The following is a 17,228-nucleotide window of genomic DNA, read 5'->3' as shown; positions in this document are numbered from 1 at the left end:
CAAATGAAGCACCCTTCTGAGTCAACTTGGTCAAGGGCGATGCAATGGATGAAAATCCCTGAACAAATCGGCGATAATAGCCTGCCAACCCAAGAAAGCTACAAATCTCTGTGGCTGAGGACGGTCTAGGCCAACTCTGAACCGCCTCTATCTTCTTTGGATCAACCTGAATACCCTCGCTGGACACCACGTGTCCCAAGAAAGCCACTGAACTGAGCCAAAACTCACACTTGGAGAACTTTGCATAAAGCTTCTCCTCCCTCAATCTCTGCAATACCAACTCGCAAATGCTCTGCGTGCTCCTCCTGACTACGCGAGTACACCAGAATATCATCAATGAAAACAATAACGAACGAATCCAGATAAGGTTGGAATACACTGTTCATCAAATGCATGAACGCTGCTGGGGCATTGGTCAGCCCGAAAGACATGACAAGAAACTCATAGTGACCATATCTAGTCCTGAAAGCAGTCTTATGAATATCTGAATCCCTGATCTTCAACTGGTGATAGCCCGAACGGAGATCAATCTTGGAAAACACCCTCGCTCCCTGAAGCTGGTCGAACAAATCATCAATGCGGGGCAAGGGATACTTGTTCTTAATTGTTACCTTTTTCAATTGCCTATAATCGATGCACATTCTCATTGTGCCATCCTTCTTCTTTACAAACAGAAGTGGCGCACCCCAAGGTGACATACTAGGCCGAACGAACCCCTTATCTAGGAGTTCCTGAAGCTGCTCCTTCAACTCTTTCAACTCCGCTGGTGCCATACGATATGGCGGAATAGAGATGGGCTGAGTGCCCGGCACCAGGTCAATACCAAAATCAATGTCCCTGTCCGGCGGCATGCCCGGCAGGTCTGTAGGAAATACATCGGGGAAGTCCCTCACAACTGGAACAGAATCAATACTAGGAGTCTCAGCTCCGACATCCCTCACAAAAGCAAGATACGAGAGACAACCCTTCCTAACCATACGCTGGGCCTTCAAGAAAGAGATCACCCTACTCGGAACATAATCAATCACACCACGCCACTCGATCCGCGGTACGCCCGGCATAGCCAAAGTGACTGTCTTAGCATGACAGTCTAGAATAGCATGACACGGAGATAACCAATCCATGCCTAAAATAATATCAAAGTCCACCATGCTCAATAGCAATAGATTAACTCGGGTCTCCAGACCCCAATAACCATAACACATGACCGGTACACACGGTCCACAACAACAGTGTCGCCCACCAGGGTAGACACATGAACAGGTAAAGCAAGAAAATCCCGGGGCGCACTCAAATAGTGAGCAAAATATGAGGACACATAAGAATAGGTAGAACCAGGATCAAATAATACGGAGGCATCTCTGTGGCAAACTAAAATAATACCTGTAATGACAGCATCTGAAGCAATGGCATCTGTCCTGCCTGGTATAGCATAAAAACCTGCCTGGCCCCCGCCTGATCGACCTCCCCCTCTAGGGCGACCCCTGGCTGCCTGATATCCACCCCTAGCTGACTGGGCGGGTGGTGAAGTAACTGGAGCAAAAGTCGAGGCTTGACCCCTCTGGTGATGCTGACGTCACGGAGTCGAGGACACTGCCTCCTCATGTGACCAAACTCTCCGCACTCATAACATCTGCCCGGTGCTGGAGATGGGGACTGAAGGGAACCCCTCGCACCTGAGTGACTAGCAGATGCACTCGGCGCATAAGAACCCTGAGTTGATGGGGCACGAGATGAACTCTGAGCTGGAAGGGCGCTGAGTGAAGGCTGGCCATGCTGAGACCCATGATGACCACAACCTGAAGATGCCCCACGATACTCTGGACGGGCCGACTGAGCAGGCCTGAAGGAACGACCTCTACCATGCTGGAACTGGCCCCTCGAAGGAGAACCACTGTAACTGCCCGATCCACGAGGCCTTTTGGCCTCCCTCTCCACTCGCTCTCGACGGCGAACTGACTCAATCTCACGAGCGATATCCACCACCTCCTCAAATGTAGCACCCAATACTCTCTCTCTTGTCATCAGAATACGGAGATGGTAGTTAAGGCCATCCACAAATCTCCTGATCCTCTCACGGTCCGACGGAATCATCCAAGTGGCATGACGAGCCAACTCCGAAAACCTCATCTCGTACTGAGTCACGGTCATATCTCCCTGTGTCAACCACTCAAACTGCCTATGCAGCTCCTCTCTACGGGACTGCGGTACATACTTCTCCAAGAAAAGAGTGGAGAACTACTGCCAAGAAAGGGGCGCTACACCATCCGGCCTACGCCTCTCATACGCCTCCCACCAAGTGAAGGCAGCCCCAGTAAACTGAAAGGTGGTAAATGCCACACCACTAGACTCAAGAATCCCTGCTGTATGGAGCATCCGCTGACACCTGTCAAGAAAACCCTGGGCATCCTCGCCCTCAGCACCACTGAATGTCGGAGGCTGTAGTCTACAAAACCTCTCAAGACGACGCTGCTTATCCTCCGGCACAGCTGGAACCCTGAATTCCTGCACTGGTGCAACCTGCTGAGCTGGAGGTGCCTCTGGCGTCTGTAGTCCCTGCACTACCTGCTCAGGTGTGTGAGCAGCGGGGGTCTGATTGCCTCTCCCGACCTGCGAAGTAGCTGCTGCTGTGGTGGCTGAAATTGCCTGAGCCAGGCCAGTGCAAACTGTCAAAATCTGTGTCAAGGTCTCCTCTAGACCCGGAATCACGATGCGCACGGCTGGTGCCTGAACTGGTGCTGCTGGAGTCTGATCCGGAGCTGGGCCAGCTGGAGGATCAACAGATGCTGCCCTCGCTACTCTGCCTCTGCCACGATCACGACTGCGTCCACGGCCTCTGGTGGCCTTGGTGGGTGATACTGGTGGTCATCCACCCCGTCCGTTAGCTCGTGTCCTCACCATCTCTGAGAGAATAGAATAATAGAAGTTTAGTTCTCGATTCAACAAAGTCGCACGACAAGAATTCCAAGAATATGAAGTTTTCCTAAAGGTTCTGCAGCCTCTCGAGGATAAATACAGACGTCTCCGTACCGATCCACAAGACTCTACTAAATCGGCTCATGACTCGCGAGACCTAGTAACCTAGGCTCTGATACCAACTTTTCACGACCCCAACCCCGGTAGTGATGGCGCCCAACACATTGCTAGGCAAGCCCGACCAATTATCAATCACAACCCCTCTCGTATAGAGTTCATTACCAATTAACAAGGTTTAAATGCCAATCCAACATAAATAGAAGTCTGAAACAGAAGATAAAATATGCGAAAATCATAACAATATCTCTACAATAGCCCCACCGATCCGGTGTCATAAGTCAAGAGCCTCTATTACAAGTTTTAAACAGCCTAACATAAAGATAGTCTAGAATATGCTGAAAGGTAAAAGATAGAAGGAGAAATCGGGTCTGCGGATGCCATGCAGCTACCTCGACAACTCCGGTGGATGATGATAAGCAAGAAAGCTCTCACTATGCCTCGGGAACACCTGGATCTGCACGCAAGGTGCAGGGAGTAATGTGAGTACTCCGACCCAGTGAGTAATAATCATAAATAATGGCTGACAGTATGAAAACACGCAAAGACACTAAGCAGTTCTATATTAAAGCAGTGAAATAACTTAAAGCAGCAAATAGTGAAGAAATCAAGTGAAATCTCTTTAAATCAGGTAAAAAAGGTAGCTTATCAGGTATTTAACAAGTATAAATCCGTTCCTCGACACAGTAACCATATATCTCTCACAATAACCGAAATCAAAATAACCGCTGCGGCGCGCTGCCCGATCCGTACATCGTTGTGGCGCACAGCCCGATCCGTACATCGCTGTGGCGCACAGCCCGATCCACATAAATAGTCGACTGCGCTCATTGGGGGTGTGCAGACTCCGGGAGGGGCTCCTACAGCCTAAGCGCTATATTGCTGCGGCGCGCAGCCCGATCCATATATATGTAAATATGCATTTGCTGCGGCGTGCAGCCCGATCCATATAAAGATATTGCTGCGGCGTGCAGCCCGATCCATAACATATAAAACATCCTCACTATTGGGTTCTCAACCCCTCTCAGTTAATATAATCACAGCCTCTCGGGCATACTAATATAAGATAGGGATCTCAGCCCCCATATTTCTTTCATTTAGGATTAGCATTTCAACAACCAGTTCATATTGTGTTAAACAATTAGAAACATGACTGAGGGTATGATTTTTTTTAACAAGTAAGGTGAGGATAATCAGTAAAAATGCCCCTAAGGGTTCTACAGGTCGGCACAAGGCACCAAACATGGCAACTAGCCCAGATCATAACGATAATAATTAAATCTCAGTCAAAATACGGTAAAAATCATCAACCTGGATGGACCAAGTCATAGTCCCTAGTAGTAAAGGACCCCACGCTCATCATACAGCGTGTGTCTCACCTCAACATAGCACTACGTTGTGTAAATCCGGGGTTTCAAACCCTGAGGATATCATTTATAATCATTACTCACCTCAAGCCGGCCAAACTCTAGCTCGCTATGCCCTTGCCTCTCAAATCAACCTCTTCGCGCGTCGAATCTGATCAAAACCACAACGAATACGTCACAATATGCTAAGGAAACAATACCCAATCGAAAACAATCGAAAAATATCAAGAATCTCGAAATTAGCAAAACCCGAGCCCCGGGCCCACTTCTCGAAACTCAGAAATCTTCACATCAACGGGTTCCTTATCTCGCCACAAGTCCATACATACCAAGAACTCTCAAATCCAAACTCAAATGACCCATCAAATCCCAATTTAAAATTCAAAAATCCAAGCCCTAGTTCTTCCAAAATTTTAGCCAAGTTTCCATGAATTCCAAGGTTAATTTCACATAATAATCACGTTCTTAGTTCATAGAACTCACCTCCAATTAATCCTCTTCGAATCCCTCTTCAATTTATCCCAAATTGCTCTCAAGGTGCTAAAAAATGGTGGAAAATGACTTAGGTTCGCGGAGCAAAAATGTTTTATAACTTCTGTCTAGCTCCAGATTTTTCCTCTATGTGATCGCGGCCCAAGGCTCGCGATCGCGAAGCACAAAATTCCAGCTCCAAGTTTTTACCCTATGCGATCGCAATGCACTGCCCCTACAACTCTATGCGATCGCACTCACACTCCTACGATCGCGAAGACATGCCACCCCAAACCTATGCGATCGCAATATATCATCCGCAATCGCGTAGAACAAAAAAAATATGTTGCCTCAATTTCTTCTATGCGATCGCGAGGGTCCTCCCACGATCGCGAAGACCAAAACTACCCTGCAACAGCTGATGCATTTTTTGCAGTTTTCCCAAGTCCAAAACTCCCCGTTAGCCATCCGAAATCACCCCGAGGCCCCCGGGACCTCAACCAAAAGCACCAACGAATCCTAAAACATCATTCAAACTTGCTCCAATCATCAAAACACCTCAAACAAAACCAAAACCATCAAATTACATCGAATTCAAGCCTAAGTTCTTCTAAAACTTCCGAAGCACGCATTTGATCAAAAACCCGAATGACCTAAAATTTTACACAAACATCCCAAATCACATAACGAAGCTACAACAACTCTCGAAATTCCATTCCGACCCTCGGATCAAAATCTCACCCATCAACCGGAAATCGCCAAAATACTAACTTCGCCAATTCAAGCCTAATTCTACTCTGGACCTCCAAAACAACTTCCGATCGCACTCCTAAGTCAGAAATCATCCCTCGAAGCTAACCTAATCATCGGAATTCGCATCCAAGCCCTCTAACTCATAAGTCCACATCCGGTTGCCTTTTCCAACTCAGGCCTTCTTAAAAGAGACTAAGTGTCTCATTTCCTACTATAATCACTCCAAACCAACTCGATCACACAAGACACTGATAATGAACCATAAAGAAGCAGAAAATGGGGGAAACGGAGCAATAACTCATGAGACGACGGGTCGGGTCGTCACATCCTCCCCAACTTAAACAAACGCTCGTCCTCGAGCGAGTCAAGAACATACCTGAAGCCTCAAATAGGTGAGGGTACCTGCTCCGTATCTCCCGCTCGGTCTCCCAGGTAGCCTCCTCCACGGGCCGACCTCTCCATTGTACCTTCACCGAAGCCACATCTTTTGACCTCAACTTCCGAAACCTGACGATCCAAAATGGCTGCTGGCTCTACATCATAAATCAAATCACCCTCCAACTGAACCGTATTGAAATCTAGAACATGGGACGGGTCTCCAATATACTTCCGGAGCATAGAAACATGAAAAACTGGATGCACGCTCGACAAGCTGGGTGGCAAGGCAAGCTCATAGGCCACCTCTCCAATCCTCCTAAGTACCTAAAAGGCCCAATGAACCGCGGACTCAATTTCCCTTTCTTTCCGAATCTCATAACACCCTTTGTGGGTGAAACCTTCAGCAGGACCTTCTCACCAACCATGTAGGATACATCTCGAACCTTCCTGTCCGCATAACTCTTCTGTCTCGACTGTGCTATACGGAGTCTCTCCTGAATCACCTTCACCTTCTCTAATGCATCCTGGACCAAATCTGTCCCCAATAGCCTAGCCTCACCGGGCTCGAACCAACCAACTGGAGATCTATATCGCCTCCCATATAAAGCCTCATACGGAGCCATCTGAATGCTCGACTGGTAGCTGTTGTTGTAGGCAAACTCTGCAAGCGGTAGAAACCGATCCCATGACCCTCCGGAGTCAATAACACAGGCGCGTAGCATATCCTCTAATATCTGAATGGTGCACTCGGAATGTCCGTCCGTCTGAGGGTGAAAGGATGTGCTCAACTGTACCTAAGTGCCCAACTCTCGCTGAACAGTCTGCCAAAACTGCGAAGTAAACTAAGTGCCCTGATCTGATATAATGGAAACTGGGACACCATGCAACCGAACAACCTCCGAATATAAATCTCTGCCAGCCGCTCTGAAGAATAAGTAGTACAAACAGGAATGAAGTGCGCGGACTTGGTCAGCCTGTCTACAATCACCCAAATAGCATCGAATTTCTTCAAAAACAATTGAGACACCGAGCTACAAACTCCACAATATCTTTCTTCATCCTCCGCCACCAATAGTGTTGTCTAAGATCTTGATACATCTTCAAGGCACAATGGAATACCGCGAGCTATGGGCCTCATCCAATATCAACTCCCGAAGCCCGCCCATATTGGGCACGCAAATCCGGCCCTGCTTCCTCAACACACCATCATCACCAATGGTCACATCTCTGGCATCATCATGCTGAACCGTGTCCTTAAGGACAAGCAAATGCGGATCATCATACTGGCACTCTCTGATGCAATCATACAGGGAAGAACGAGAAACCACACAAGACAACACCCGACTGGGCTCCGAAATATCTAGTCTCACAAACCGATTGGCCAAGGCCTGAACATCAACTGCAAGGGGTCTCTCCCTAACTGGAATATACGCCAAACTCCCCATACTCACTGCCTTTCGGCTCAAAGCATCGGCCACTACATTGGCCTTCCCCAGATGATACAGAATAGTAATATCATAATCCTTCAGTAACTCCAGCCACCTCCGCTGCCTCAAATTAAGATCCTTTTGCTTGAACAAATGCTGAAGACTGCGATGATCCGTGAATACCTCACAAGATACGCCATGCAAGTAGTGCCTCCAAATCTTCAAGGCATGAACTATGGCAGCCAACTCCAAATCATGAACAGGGTAGTTCTTCTCGTGGGGCTTCAACTAACGAGAAGCATAAGCAATAACTCTACCCTCCTGCATCAATACACAGCCAATCCCAACTCTCGAAGCATCACAATATACAGCATAGGAACCTGAAGCTGATGGCAAAACCAATGCTAGAGTTGTGGTCAAAGCTGTCTTGAGCTTCTGAAAGCTCTCCTCACACTCGTCCGACCATACAAATGAAGCACCCTTCAGAGTCAACTTGGTCAAGGGCGATGCAATGGAGGAAAATCCCTGAACAAACCGACGACAATAGCCTGCCAACCCAAGAAAACTACGAATCTCCGTGGCTGAGGACGGTCTAGGCCAACTCTGAACCGCCTCTATCTTCTTCGGGTCAACCTGAATACCCTCGCTGGAAACCACGTGTCCCAAGAAAGCCACTGAACTAAGCCAAAACTCACACTTGGAGAACTTTGCATAAAGCTTCTCCTCCCTCAATCTCTGCAATACAACTCGCAAATGCTCTGCGTGCTCCTCCTGACTACGCGAGTACACCAGAATATCATCAATGAAAACAATAACGAACGAATCCAGATAAGGCCGAAATACATTGTTCATCAAATGCATGAACACTGCTGGGGCATTGGTCAGCCCGAAAGACATGACAACAAACTCATAGTGACCATATCTAGTTCTGAAAGCAGTCTTAAGAATATCTGAATCCCTGATCTTCAACTGGTGATAACCCGAATGGAGATCAATCTTGGAAAACACCCTCGCTCCCTGAAGTTGGTCGAACAAATCATCAATGCGAGGCAGGGATACTTGTTCTTAATTGTTACCTTATTCAATTGCCTATAATCGATGCACATTCTCATTGTGCCATCCTTCTTCTTCACAAACAGAACTGGCGCACCCCAAGGTGACACACTAGGCCGAATGAACCCCTTATCTAGGAGTTCCTGAAGCTGCTCCTTCAATTCTTTCAACTCCGCTGGTGCCATACGATATGGCGGAATAAAGATGGGCTGAGTGCCCGGCACCAGGTCAATACCAAAATCAATATCCCTGTCCGGCGGCATGCCCGGCAGGTCTGCAGGAAATACATCGGGAAAATCCCTCACAACTGGAACGGAATCAATACTAGGAGTCCCAGCTCCAACATCCCTCACAAAAGCTAGATATGACAGACAACCCTTCCCAACCATACGCTGGGCCTTCAAGAAAGAAATCACTCTGCTAGGAAGATAATCAGTCACACCACGCCACTCGATCCGCGGTACACCCGGCATAGCCAAAGTGACTGTCTTAGCATGACAGTCTAGAATAGCATGACACGGAGATAACCAATCCATGCCCAAAATAACATCAAAGTCCACCATGCTCAATAGCAATAGATCAACTCGGGTCTCCAGACCCCCAATAGTCATAACACATGACTGGTACACACGGTCCACAACAACAGTGTCGCCCACCGGGGTAGACACATGAACAGGTAAAGCAAGAAACTCCCGGGGCGCACTCAAATAGTGAGCAAAATATGAGGACACATAAAAATAGGTGGAACCGGGATCAAATAATATTGAGGCATCTCTGTGGCAGACTGTAACAATACCTGTAATGACAGCATCTGAAGCAATGGCATCTGTCCTGCCTGGAATAGCATAAAAACGAGCCTGGCCACCGCCTGATCGACCTCCCCCTCTGGGGCGACCCCTGGCTGCCTGATCTCCACCCCTAGCTGGCTGGGCGGGTGGTGAAGTAACTGGGTCAGAAGTCGAGGGCTGACCCCTCTGCTGATGCTGACCGTCACGGAGTCGAGGGCACTGCCTCCTCATGTGACCAAACTCTCCGCACTCATAACAACTACCCGGTGCTGGAGATGGGGCTGAAGGGAACCCCTTGCACCTGAGTGACTAGCAGATGCACTCGGCGCAGAAGAACCCTGAGCTGATGGGGCACGAGATGAACTCTGAGCTGGGAGGGCGCTGAGTGAAGGCTGGCCCTGCTGAGACCCATGATGACCACGACCTGAAGATGCCCCACGATTCTCTGGACGGGCCGACTGAGCAGGCCTGAAAGAACAACCTCTACCATGCTGGAACTGGCCCCTCGAAGGAGCACCACTGTAACTGCCCGATCTACGAGGCCTTTTGGCCTCCCTCTCCTCTCGCTCTCGACGGCGAACTGACTCAATCTCACGAGCGATATCCACCACCTCCTCAAATGTAGCACCCAATACTCTCTCTCTAGTCATCAGAAATCGGCCTCCTTGCGCGTTGAATCTGATCAAAACCACAACGAATATGTCACAATATGCTAAGGAAACAATCGAAAACAGTCGAAAAATATCAAGAATCTCGAAATTAGCAAAACCCGAACCCCGGGCCCACTTCTCAAAACTCAGAAATTTTCACATCAACAGGTTCCTTATATCGCCATGAGTCCATACATACCAAGAACTCTCAAATCCGAGCTCAAATAACCCATCAAATCCCAATTTAAAATTCAAAAATCCAAGCCCTAGTTCTTCCAAATTTTAGCCAAGTTTCCATGAATTCCAAGGTTAATTTCACATAATAATCACGTTTTTAGTTCATAGAACTCACCTCCAATTAATCCTCTTCGAATCCCTCTACAATTTCTCCCAAATAGCTCTCAAGGTGCTCAAAAATGGTGGAAAATGACTTAGGTTCGCGGAGCAAAAATATTTTATAACTTCTGCCCAGCTCCAGATTTTTCCTCTATGCGACCGCGGCCCAAGGCTTGCGATCGCGAAGCACAAAATTCCAGCTCCAAGTTTTTACCCTATGCGATCGCGCTCACACACCTGCGATCGCAATGCACTGCCCCTTCAACTCTATGCGATCGCACTCACACTCCTGCGATCGCGAAGACATGCCACCCCAAACCTATGCGATCGCAATATATCATCCGCGATCCCGTAGAACAAAAAAAATATGCTGCCTCAATTTCTTCTATGCGATCGCGAGGGTCCTCCCGCGATCGCGAAGACCAAAAATACCCTGCAACAGCTGATGCATTTTCTGCAATTTTCCCAAGTCCAAAACTCCCCGTTAGCCATCCGAAATCACCCCGAGGCCCCCGGGACCTCAACCAAAAGCACCAACGCATCCTAAAACATCATTCAGACTTGCTCCAATCATCAAAACACCTCAAACAACACCAAAATCATCAAATTGCATCGAATTCAAGCCTAAGTTCTTCAAAAACTTCCGAAACACGCATTTGATCAAAAACCTAACCAAATCACCTCCGAATGACTTGAAATTTTACACACAGATCCCAAATCACATAACGAAGCTACAACAACTCTCAGAATTCTATTCCGACCCTCGGATCAAAATCTCACCCATCAACCGGAAATCGCCAAAATACTAACTTCGCCAATTCATGCCTAATTCTACTCTGGACCTCCAAAACCACTTCCGATCGTACTCCTAAGTCACAAATCATCCCCCGAAGCTAACCGAATCATCAGAATTCACATCCGAGCCCTCTAACTCATAAGTTCACATCCGGTTGCCTTTTCCAACTCAGGCATTCTTAAAAGAGACTAAGTGTCTCATTTCCTACTATAATCACTCCAAACCAACTTGATTATACAAGACACTGTAATGAATCATAAAGAAGCAGAAGATGGGGGAAACGGAGCGGTAACTCATGAGACGACGGGTCGGGTCGTCACAGTGGTTCGGTCAACTAACCTACATCCACATCGGAGATGAGCAATCCACTATAATAAAGGAGAGTACAAAATATCGAGAGAACAATCTCACGAAGAGGTAAACACAAGTGACACACTAACACTTGTCCCGTAAAGTTCTCCCCCTAAACAAGACTCTCAAACCCCATATGGCTGCATTGTGGATGCTACTGAATGAGAAGGGCGGATCCTCAATTTATAGAACTCCAAACCTTTTCCTACAAGAAAAGGGACTAGCGAAATATGGAAGAATTATATTTTCCTTCTAGGAAAAGATTTAACCCAATTATAGTAAATATGTTGTCCTTTCCTTCATGAAATAGGAAAATCAATTATGGTAAGAAAATCTGGACAAACACCTAACACCATTTGTTCCTTGGTAAGCAAATGACAGAAACATCATGTGTGTGTTCGGGTAAGAAAGCAAATAGAATTGTTCACCGAGGCACTAAAACCGTAAATTGCACCGAACACCGGAATTTAATAATTTGTAGCGCACACCGACCGAATAACCGATTAAACCGAAATCGAACAACCGAAATTTACGGTTCGGCCGATTTTTTCGGTTCGGCCGGTATTATGCGCACCCCTAATTCCCGGGGATGAATGACGCTCGAGGGTATTTATAAAACAAATATTAATTAGAATAAGAAAAGAGTAAGTACCCACTACCGATGGCGGAGCTACATGTACTCAAGGGGTGTCAACCGACACCCCTTCGTCGAAAAATTATACTGTCTAGCTAGGTAAATATTTTTTAAATATGCATATATACTACATATTGACACCCCATGGCTTCTTCGTGAATTTATTTCTTTATATCTTAACCCCTTAATAAAAATCCTGACTTCGCCACTGCTCATTACCCACTAAACATGACTACATTGTGGACCTTGTGGTGAAGGATGAAGACAAGGGAGAAATTGATGAGGGAAATGGACCCGTGAAAGAAGCATAGAGCAAATTGCTGAATTTGATGCTCTATATATTATTGGCCAAAACAAATGCCATGAGCTCTTGTCTCTTCAATTTGCGTTCATCCAAAGTCTGTGGCATTTGTTGTATTTTTGCAATTATGTGTTTAAAATTTATTAAAATATTAGTGATATGTTACACACATATATGCTTCGCATGAAAAATATTGAGTTTTATTAAACATGTTGAAATTACATTGCATCACCTATGTTCATATGGTCTGTATTTCATACTGCTACACAACGAATTTACATTTATATATTTATTTTATAAGTTTTGTTTTTGTCTTTTACTGTAGAGGTGGATAATTCAAACCCATCAATAACGTATCGGTCCATTTCCTTTTTTCCGTCTCTCCCTGATGTGGGAATTTTTTAAAAAAAAAATTGGTAAGGGCGATATGATGTCATCCTTAATTTCTTTTGATGTTGGATATGGTAGAATTAAAATAAGACATTATTATTATAGTCCCAATGAGACAAAAGGCAAGCACCAGATTTTGTCCTAGCTTGACTCATAGCATATCATCTCCGGACAGACGGGCAGTTCGAGCGTACTATTCAGATATTGAAGGATATGTTTCGCGCTTGTGTTATGGATTTCGAGGGTTCTTGGGATCAAGTTAGGAATTTCCGAATTCGATTTCAAGCATACGTCCAAGTCCCAAATCACGATACGGATCCACCGGTATCGTCAAAATACTAATCCGGGTCCATATATACTAAGATGACATCTAAAAGTCATAGGGATAATTGACTAGCAAGTGTAGAGGTATTCTTTATTATTTAACTTTTTGTTTTTGTGTATGTGTAGAGTCGTTAAATTCTGTCAAAGTTTGCTTGTTATTGTTGGAAGACAACGATGAAGTTACTGATTGATTTTAGGAGTTAACTTGTGCGTACCGATATCATAAGACATTCAAGATTATTATTACGAAGAACTGTAGTAGTGTGGTAAATTTTTTTTATTTCAAAATCGCCTTTAATAAAAAATACTTTACTCTCACAAAGTAAGACTTCTCATCAAATTTGAATTAATCAAACCTTAAAGCGAATATGAACACCGAATAGCATCTCAAATCTTCTAATTGTGTTCTTCTAGTCGGAGGAATAACATCTCAAATCTTTCAAAGTGTTTTTTCGCAGTATTCCCTATCACGTTAGACTTATGTTTAGTGACGAAATGGAATATAAAAGGACGGAAGGCAGCCTAGCCTGCGCTCTAAACTCACGTATGATATTTACACTAAGCTAATAAATACACGACAAATATTTTTACATATATATCTAAATCACAAACCCTAATTAATTAATAAAATTATCTTAATCTATTACTTAATCATAATAGATTAACACGATGGATTTTCTTAATTAAAGAACTATGTTTCAGACTGCAAAAAGAAAAGGTGTCATCCATCTTATCCACATGAGTAGGTCGTGGTGGAGCATCATGTGGGAGTGGAGCAATGGCGCCTTTAGCACTGGTAACAACAACAACGACCCGGTAAAATTTCATTAGTGGGGTCTGAGGAGGGTAGTGTGTGCGCAGACCTTACCTCTACCCCGAGAAAGTAGAGAAACCCTTTAGCACTGAATGGATCTTTTTGTTTTTCGTTCGGAATTTGATATTTATATTCAAAATTTTAAATTTATTCAGATTTGTGTCGCGTAAAGTTGGTTATTAACCCTTTGCTCTCCCCGTTGCTCTATGATGCAACATCTTTAAACTTATTCAAATTCTCGATCACATAAATAAAAAATTAGAAGTATTACACCATAATAGCAACGAGACCTAAGTGTATATAGGATATATGGCCTATATACACGCAATAGGACAAATAAAGTGCGTTAGTTCAAACCATTATTCAATTAGTACTACTAATTGAAATTTCACACTTCCCTATCTTTCTTATTTTCTTATTTTCTAGGTATTGGTCAATTTCTACTCATAATTCCCCTTTCGTTTCTCCTTTTCCTTCCCCAGGATTATCAACATTCTACTAAAAATAAGGTCTATATGCCATACTACAAACAAGTAACATTCATATACTTATACATTCATATTAGTGAGCTAAGAGTTGTGAATATCGGATGGTTAAAAATAGCATATCAAACTAATCCACAAGGACAACTAAATAAATCACTAAAACAGTCTTTCTCGTGTTTGTCAATACAACATACACACGTGCTAAAAGAAACTATTTATAATAAAGTAGGAATGAATATGATCCCTTCATCTTAAATTGGATTTTTCGATGTGAGCCTGAATAGGAGATCACTTCCGTTTTAATGAGTACGCGACACGAATTCGACTACCCGACACCTAATACAGAATACCAGGCGAAGAATCAAATCTGAGTAATTTTTCATTTTTCTTTTATCTCAAATTTTTGGTGGAGTCTATGGGAAGGAGAATGGACCCATGAAAGCTGCAGAGACAAGGACTAGACAAGCTGCAGGTGATTTGTAGCACTTGAGCAATTGCTGAATTTGATGCTACATATATTCTTGTCCCTTCAATTTGCACTCTTTCTATGATGAGATTAATATCTTAATCGTCTAATTTAAGATAATCTGTCCCCTAAAATTCCTGGTGGGGAGCGTTATGTAGCACAAGTTCGAATCAAAGTCGACGTCTTAACCTGTTCGAATTAGCCAGGACTCCAATGCAAATATGATCAAATATCTAGAGAAAAACAAGAAAAGCTCAAACATACTCGATAAACTCAAAACTACGCACCTGTTATAAATATATTATATTATGGATGTTCATTTAGTACTCCGTTGTAAATAAGCTTCCTTAAGAAACTTATCCATATGGGACTCCGCCGTAAATATGTTTATCTATTTAGTACTCTATTGGAAATAAGCCTCCTGAAGAAGCTTATCACTTCGGTAGCCGGTTATGGATAAACATTACCCCCGATAGAAGATTATCCATACCGGGTATAATAAGCTTATCCTTTCGATACTCCGTTATGGATAAACATTACCCCCGGTAGAAGATTATCCATTCCGGGTATAATAAGCTTATCCTTTCGATACTCCGTTATGGATAAGCATTACCCGGTAGAAGATTATCCATACCTGGTACAATGAGCTTATTCTTTCAGTACTCCGTTATGGATAAACATTACCCCCAGTAGAAGATTATTTATACCTGGTACAATGAGCTTATCCTTTCACTACTCCGTTATGGATAAACATTACTCTCAGTAGAAGATTATCCATATCTGGTATAGTAGCAGCTTACACAGCAGCTTGCATACTTGTTCTTTTTAGCATGTGCTAGCTAAAGGGTATCTGCGGTTGAATTCGTTGTTTTTTGGTCAGCTGAGGAAAAGGCGTAGCAGCTTATACAGCAGCTTGCAGTAGCAGCTTACACAGCAACTTCCTTTCTTCTATAAATAGAAGAGATTTCAGTTCATTATGTACATCAATTTGAATTCGAATAATATATCAGTTTCTCTCTATACTTGTCTTTACTTTACAGTTTTTATTTTATAACACGTTATCAGCACGAGACTCTGCCATCTCGAGCAAATACTTTGAAAGTATCAGAGGTACGAACTTTCTTTTGCTAAATAATGTCAAATCTCTCTAAACTTGAATTTATAGCCCTGGATATATTCGGGCAAAAGCTACATGTCTTGGGTGCTTGATACTGAAATTCATCTTGATGCGATGGGTCTGGCAGACACCATCAAGGAAAAAAATCAAGCATCAAACCAAGACCGTGCCAAAGCAATGATATTCCTACGCCATCACCTTGAAGAGGGCCTGAAAATGGAATATCTTACTGTTAAAGATCCAGTCATACTGTGAAATAATTTGAAAGATAGATATGACCACCTGAAGATGGTCGTTCTTCCACAGGCACGTTATGATTTGACTCATCTAAGGCTACAACATTTTAAATCTATCAGTGAGTATAATTCTGCTATGTTCAGAATTATTTCTCAATTGAAATTATGTGGTGATAATATTACTGATCATGATATGTTGGAGAAAACTTTCACCACTTTTCATGCCTCGAATATGCTCCTGCAGCAGCAATATCGAGAGATGGGATTCAAAAAGTATTCTGAACTTATCTCACATCTTCTTGTAGCCGAACAACATAATGAGCTATTAATGAAAAACCATAAAAGTCGACCTACTGGTTCTTGTCCATTCCCTAAAGTGAATGAGACGAACTTCCACCAAGCTAAGCGCGGAAGAGGTCGTGGCCCCAGTCGTGGTCATGACCGTGGTCGGGGAAGAAACTTTAATCATGGTAATAATAATGCACCAAAGAACCCTCCTCACCACCGGTAGTGGAAAAGGAAGGAACAAAAGCATGAAGCGGTGTAAGCTCCAAATGCAAAAAATGCATGTTATAAATGTGGAGGAAAAGGGCACTGGTCACGTACTTGTCGTACGCCAAAGCACCTGGTTGAGCTTTATCAAGCCTCCTTAAAGAAGACAGAGAAAAATGCCGAAGCAAATTTTATTTCTGAAGGTAATTTAGACTTCATGCATTTGGATGTAGCTGATTACGTTGCACTCCCAGAAGGAGAAACAAGTCATGTGATCGGTGGTGAATCTGTAGAAATGTAAATATTTTAATTTTTGTTGTTTGTAATAGATATTATGGTTATGTAATTGTACATAAATAAAAGTTATGCTTTGATAATGATTTTACGATATATATTTTATTTATGGCATTTTGAAGAATATGGATAACATTATTAGATCAACTTAAACTCTAGCAGAGTTTGCAAGAAATATACAACCACCAGAAGTGGTTATATTTCGTATATCTCATTGTAATTATATTTTTTTAACCACCAGAAGTGGTATATGCCTATGATCACCAGAAGTG

General features: G+C 43.8%; 1 pseudogene; it reads right to left on the bottom strand.

Annotated features, from left to right (window-relative positions):
* On the bottom strand, window positions 8,123-8,535 carry LOC109235031 (annotated as a pseudogene).

The sequence above is a fragment of the Nicotiana attenuata genome, chromosome 11 (assembly GCF_001879085.1).
Source record: "Nicotiana attenuata strain UT chromosome 11, NIATTr2, whole genome shotgun sequence".
In the NCBI taxonomy this organism is placed as follows: domain Eukaryota; kingdom Viridiplantae; phylum Streptophyta; class Magnoliopsida; order Solanales; family Solanaceae; genus Nicotiana; species Nicotiana attenuata.
Note: the sequence above shows the minus strand (reverse complement) of the source record. Positions and strands in the feature narration are given on the sequence as shown.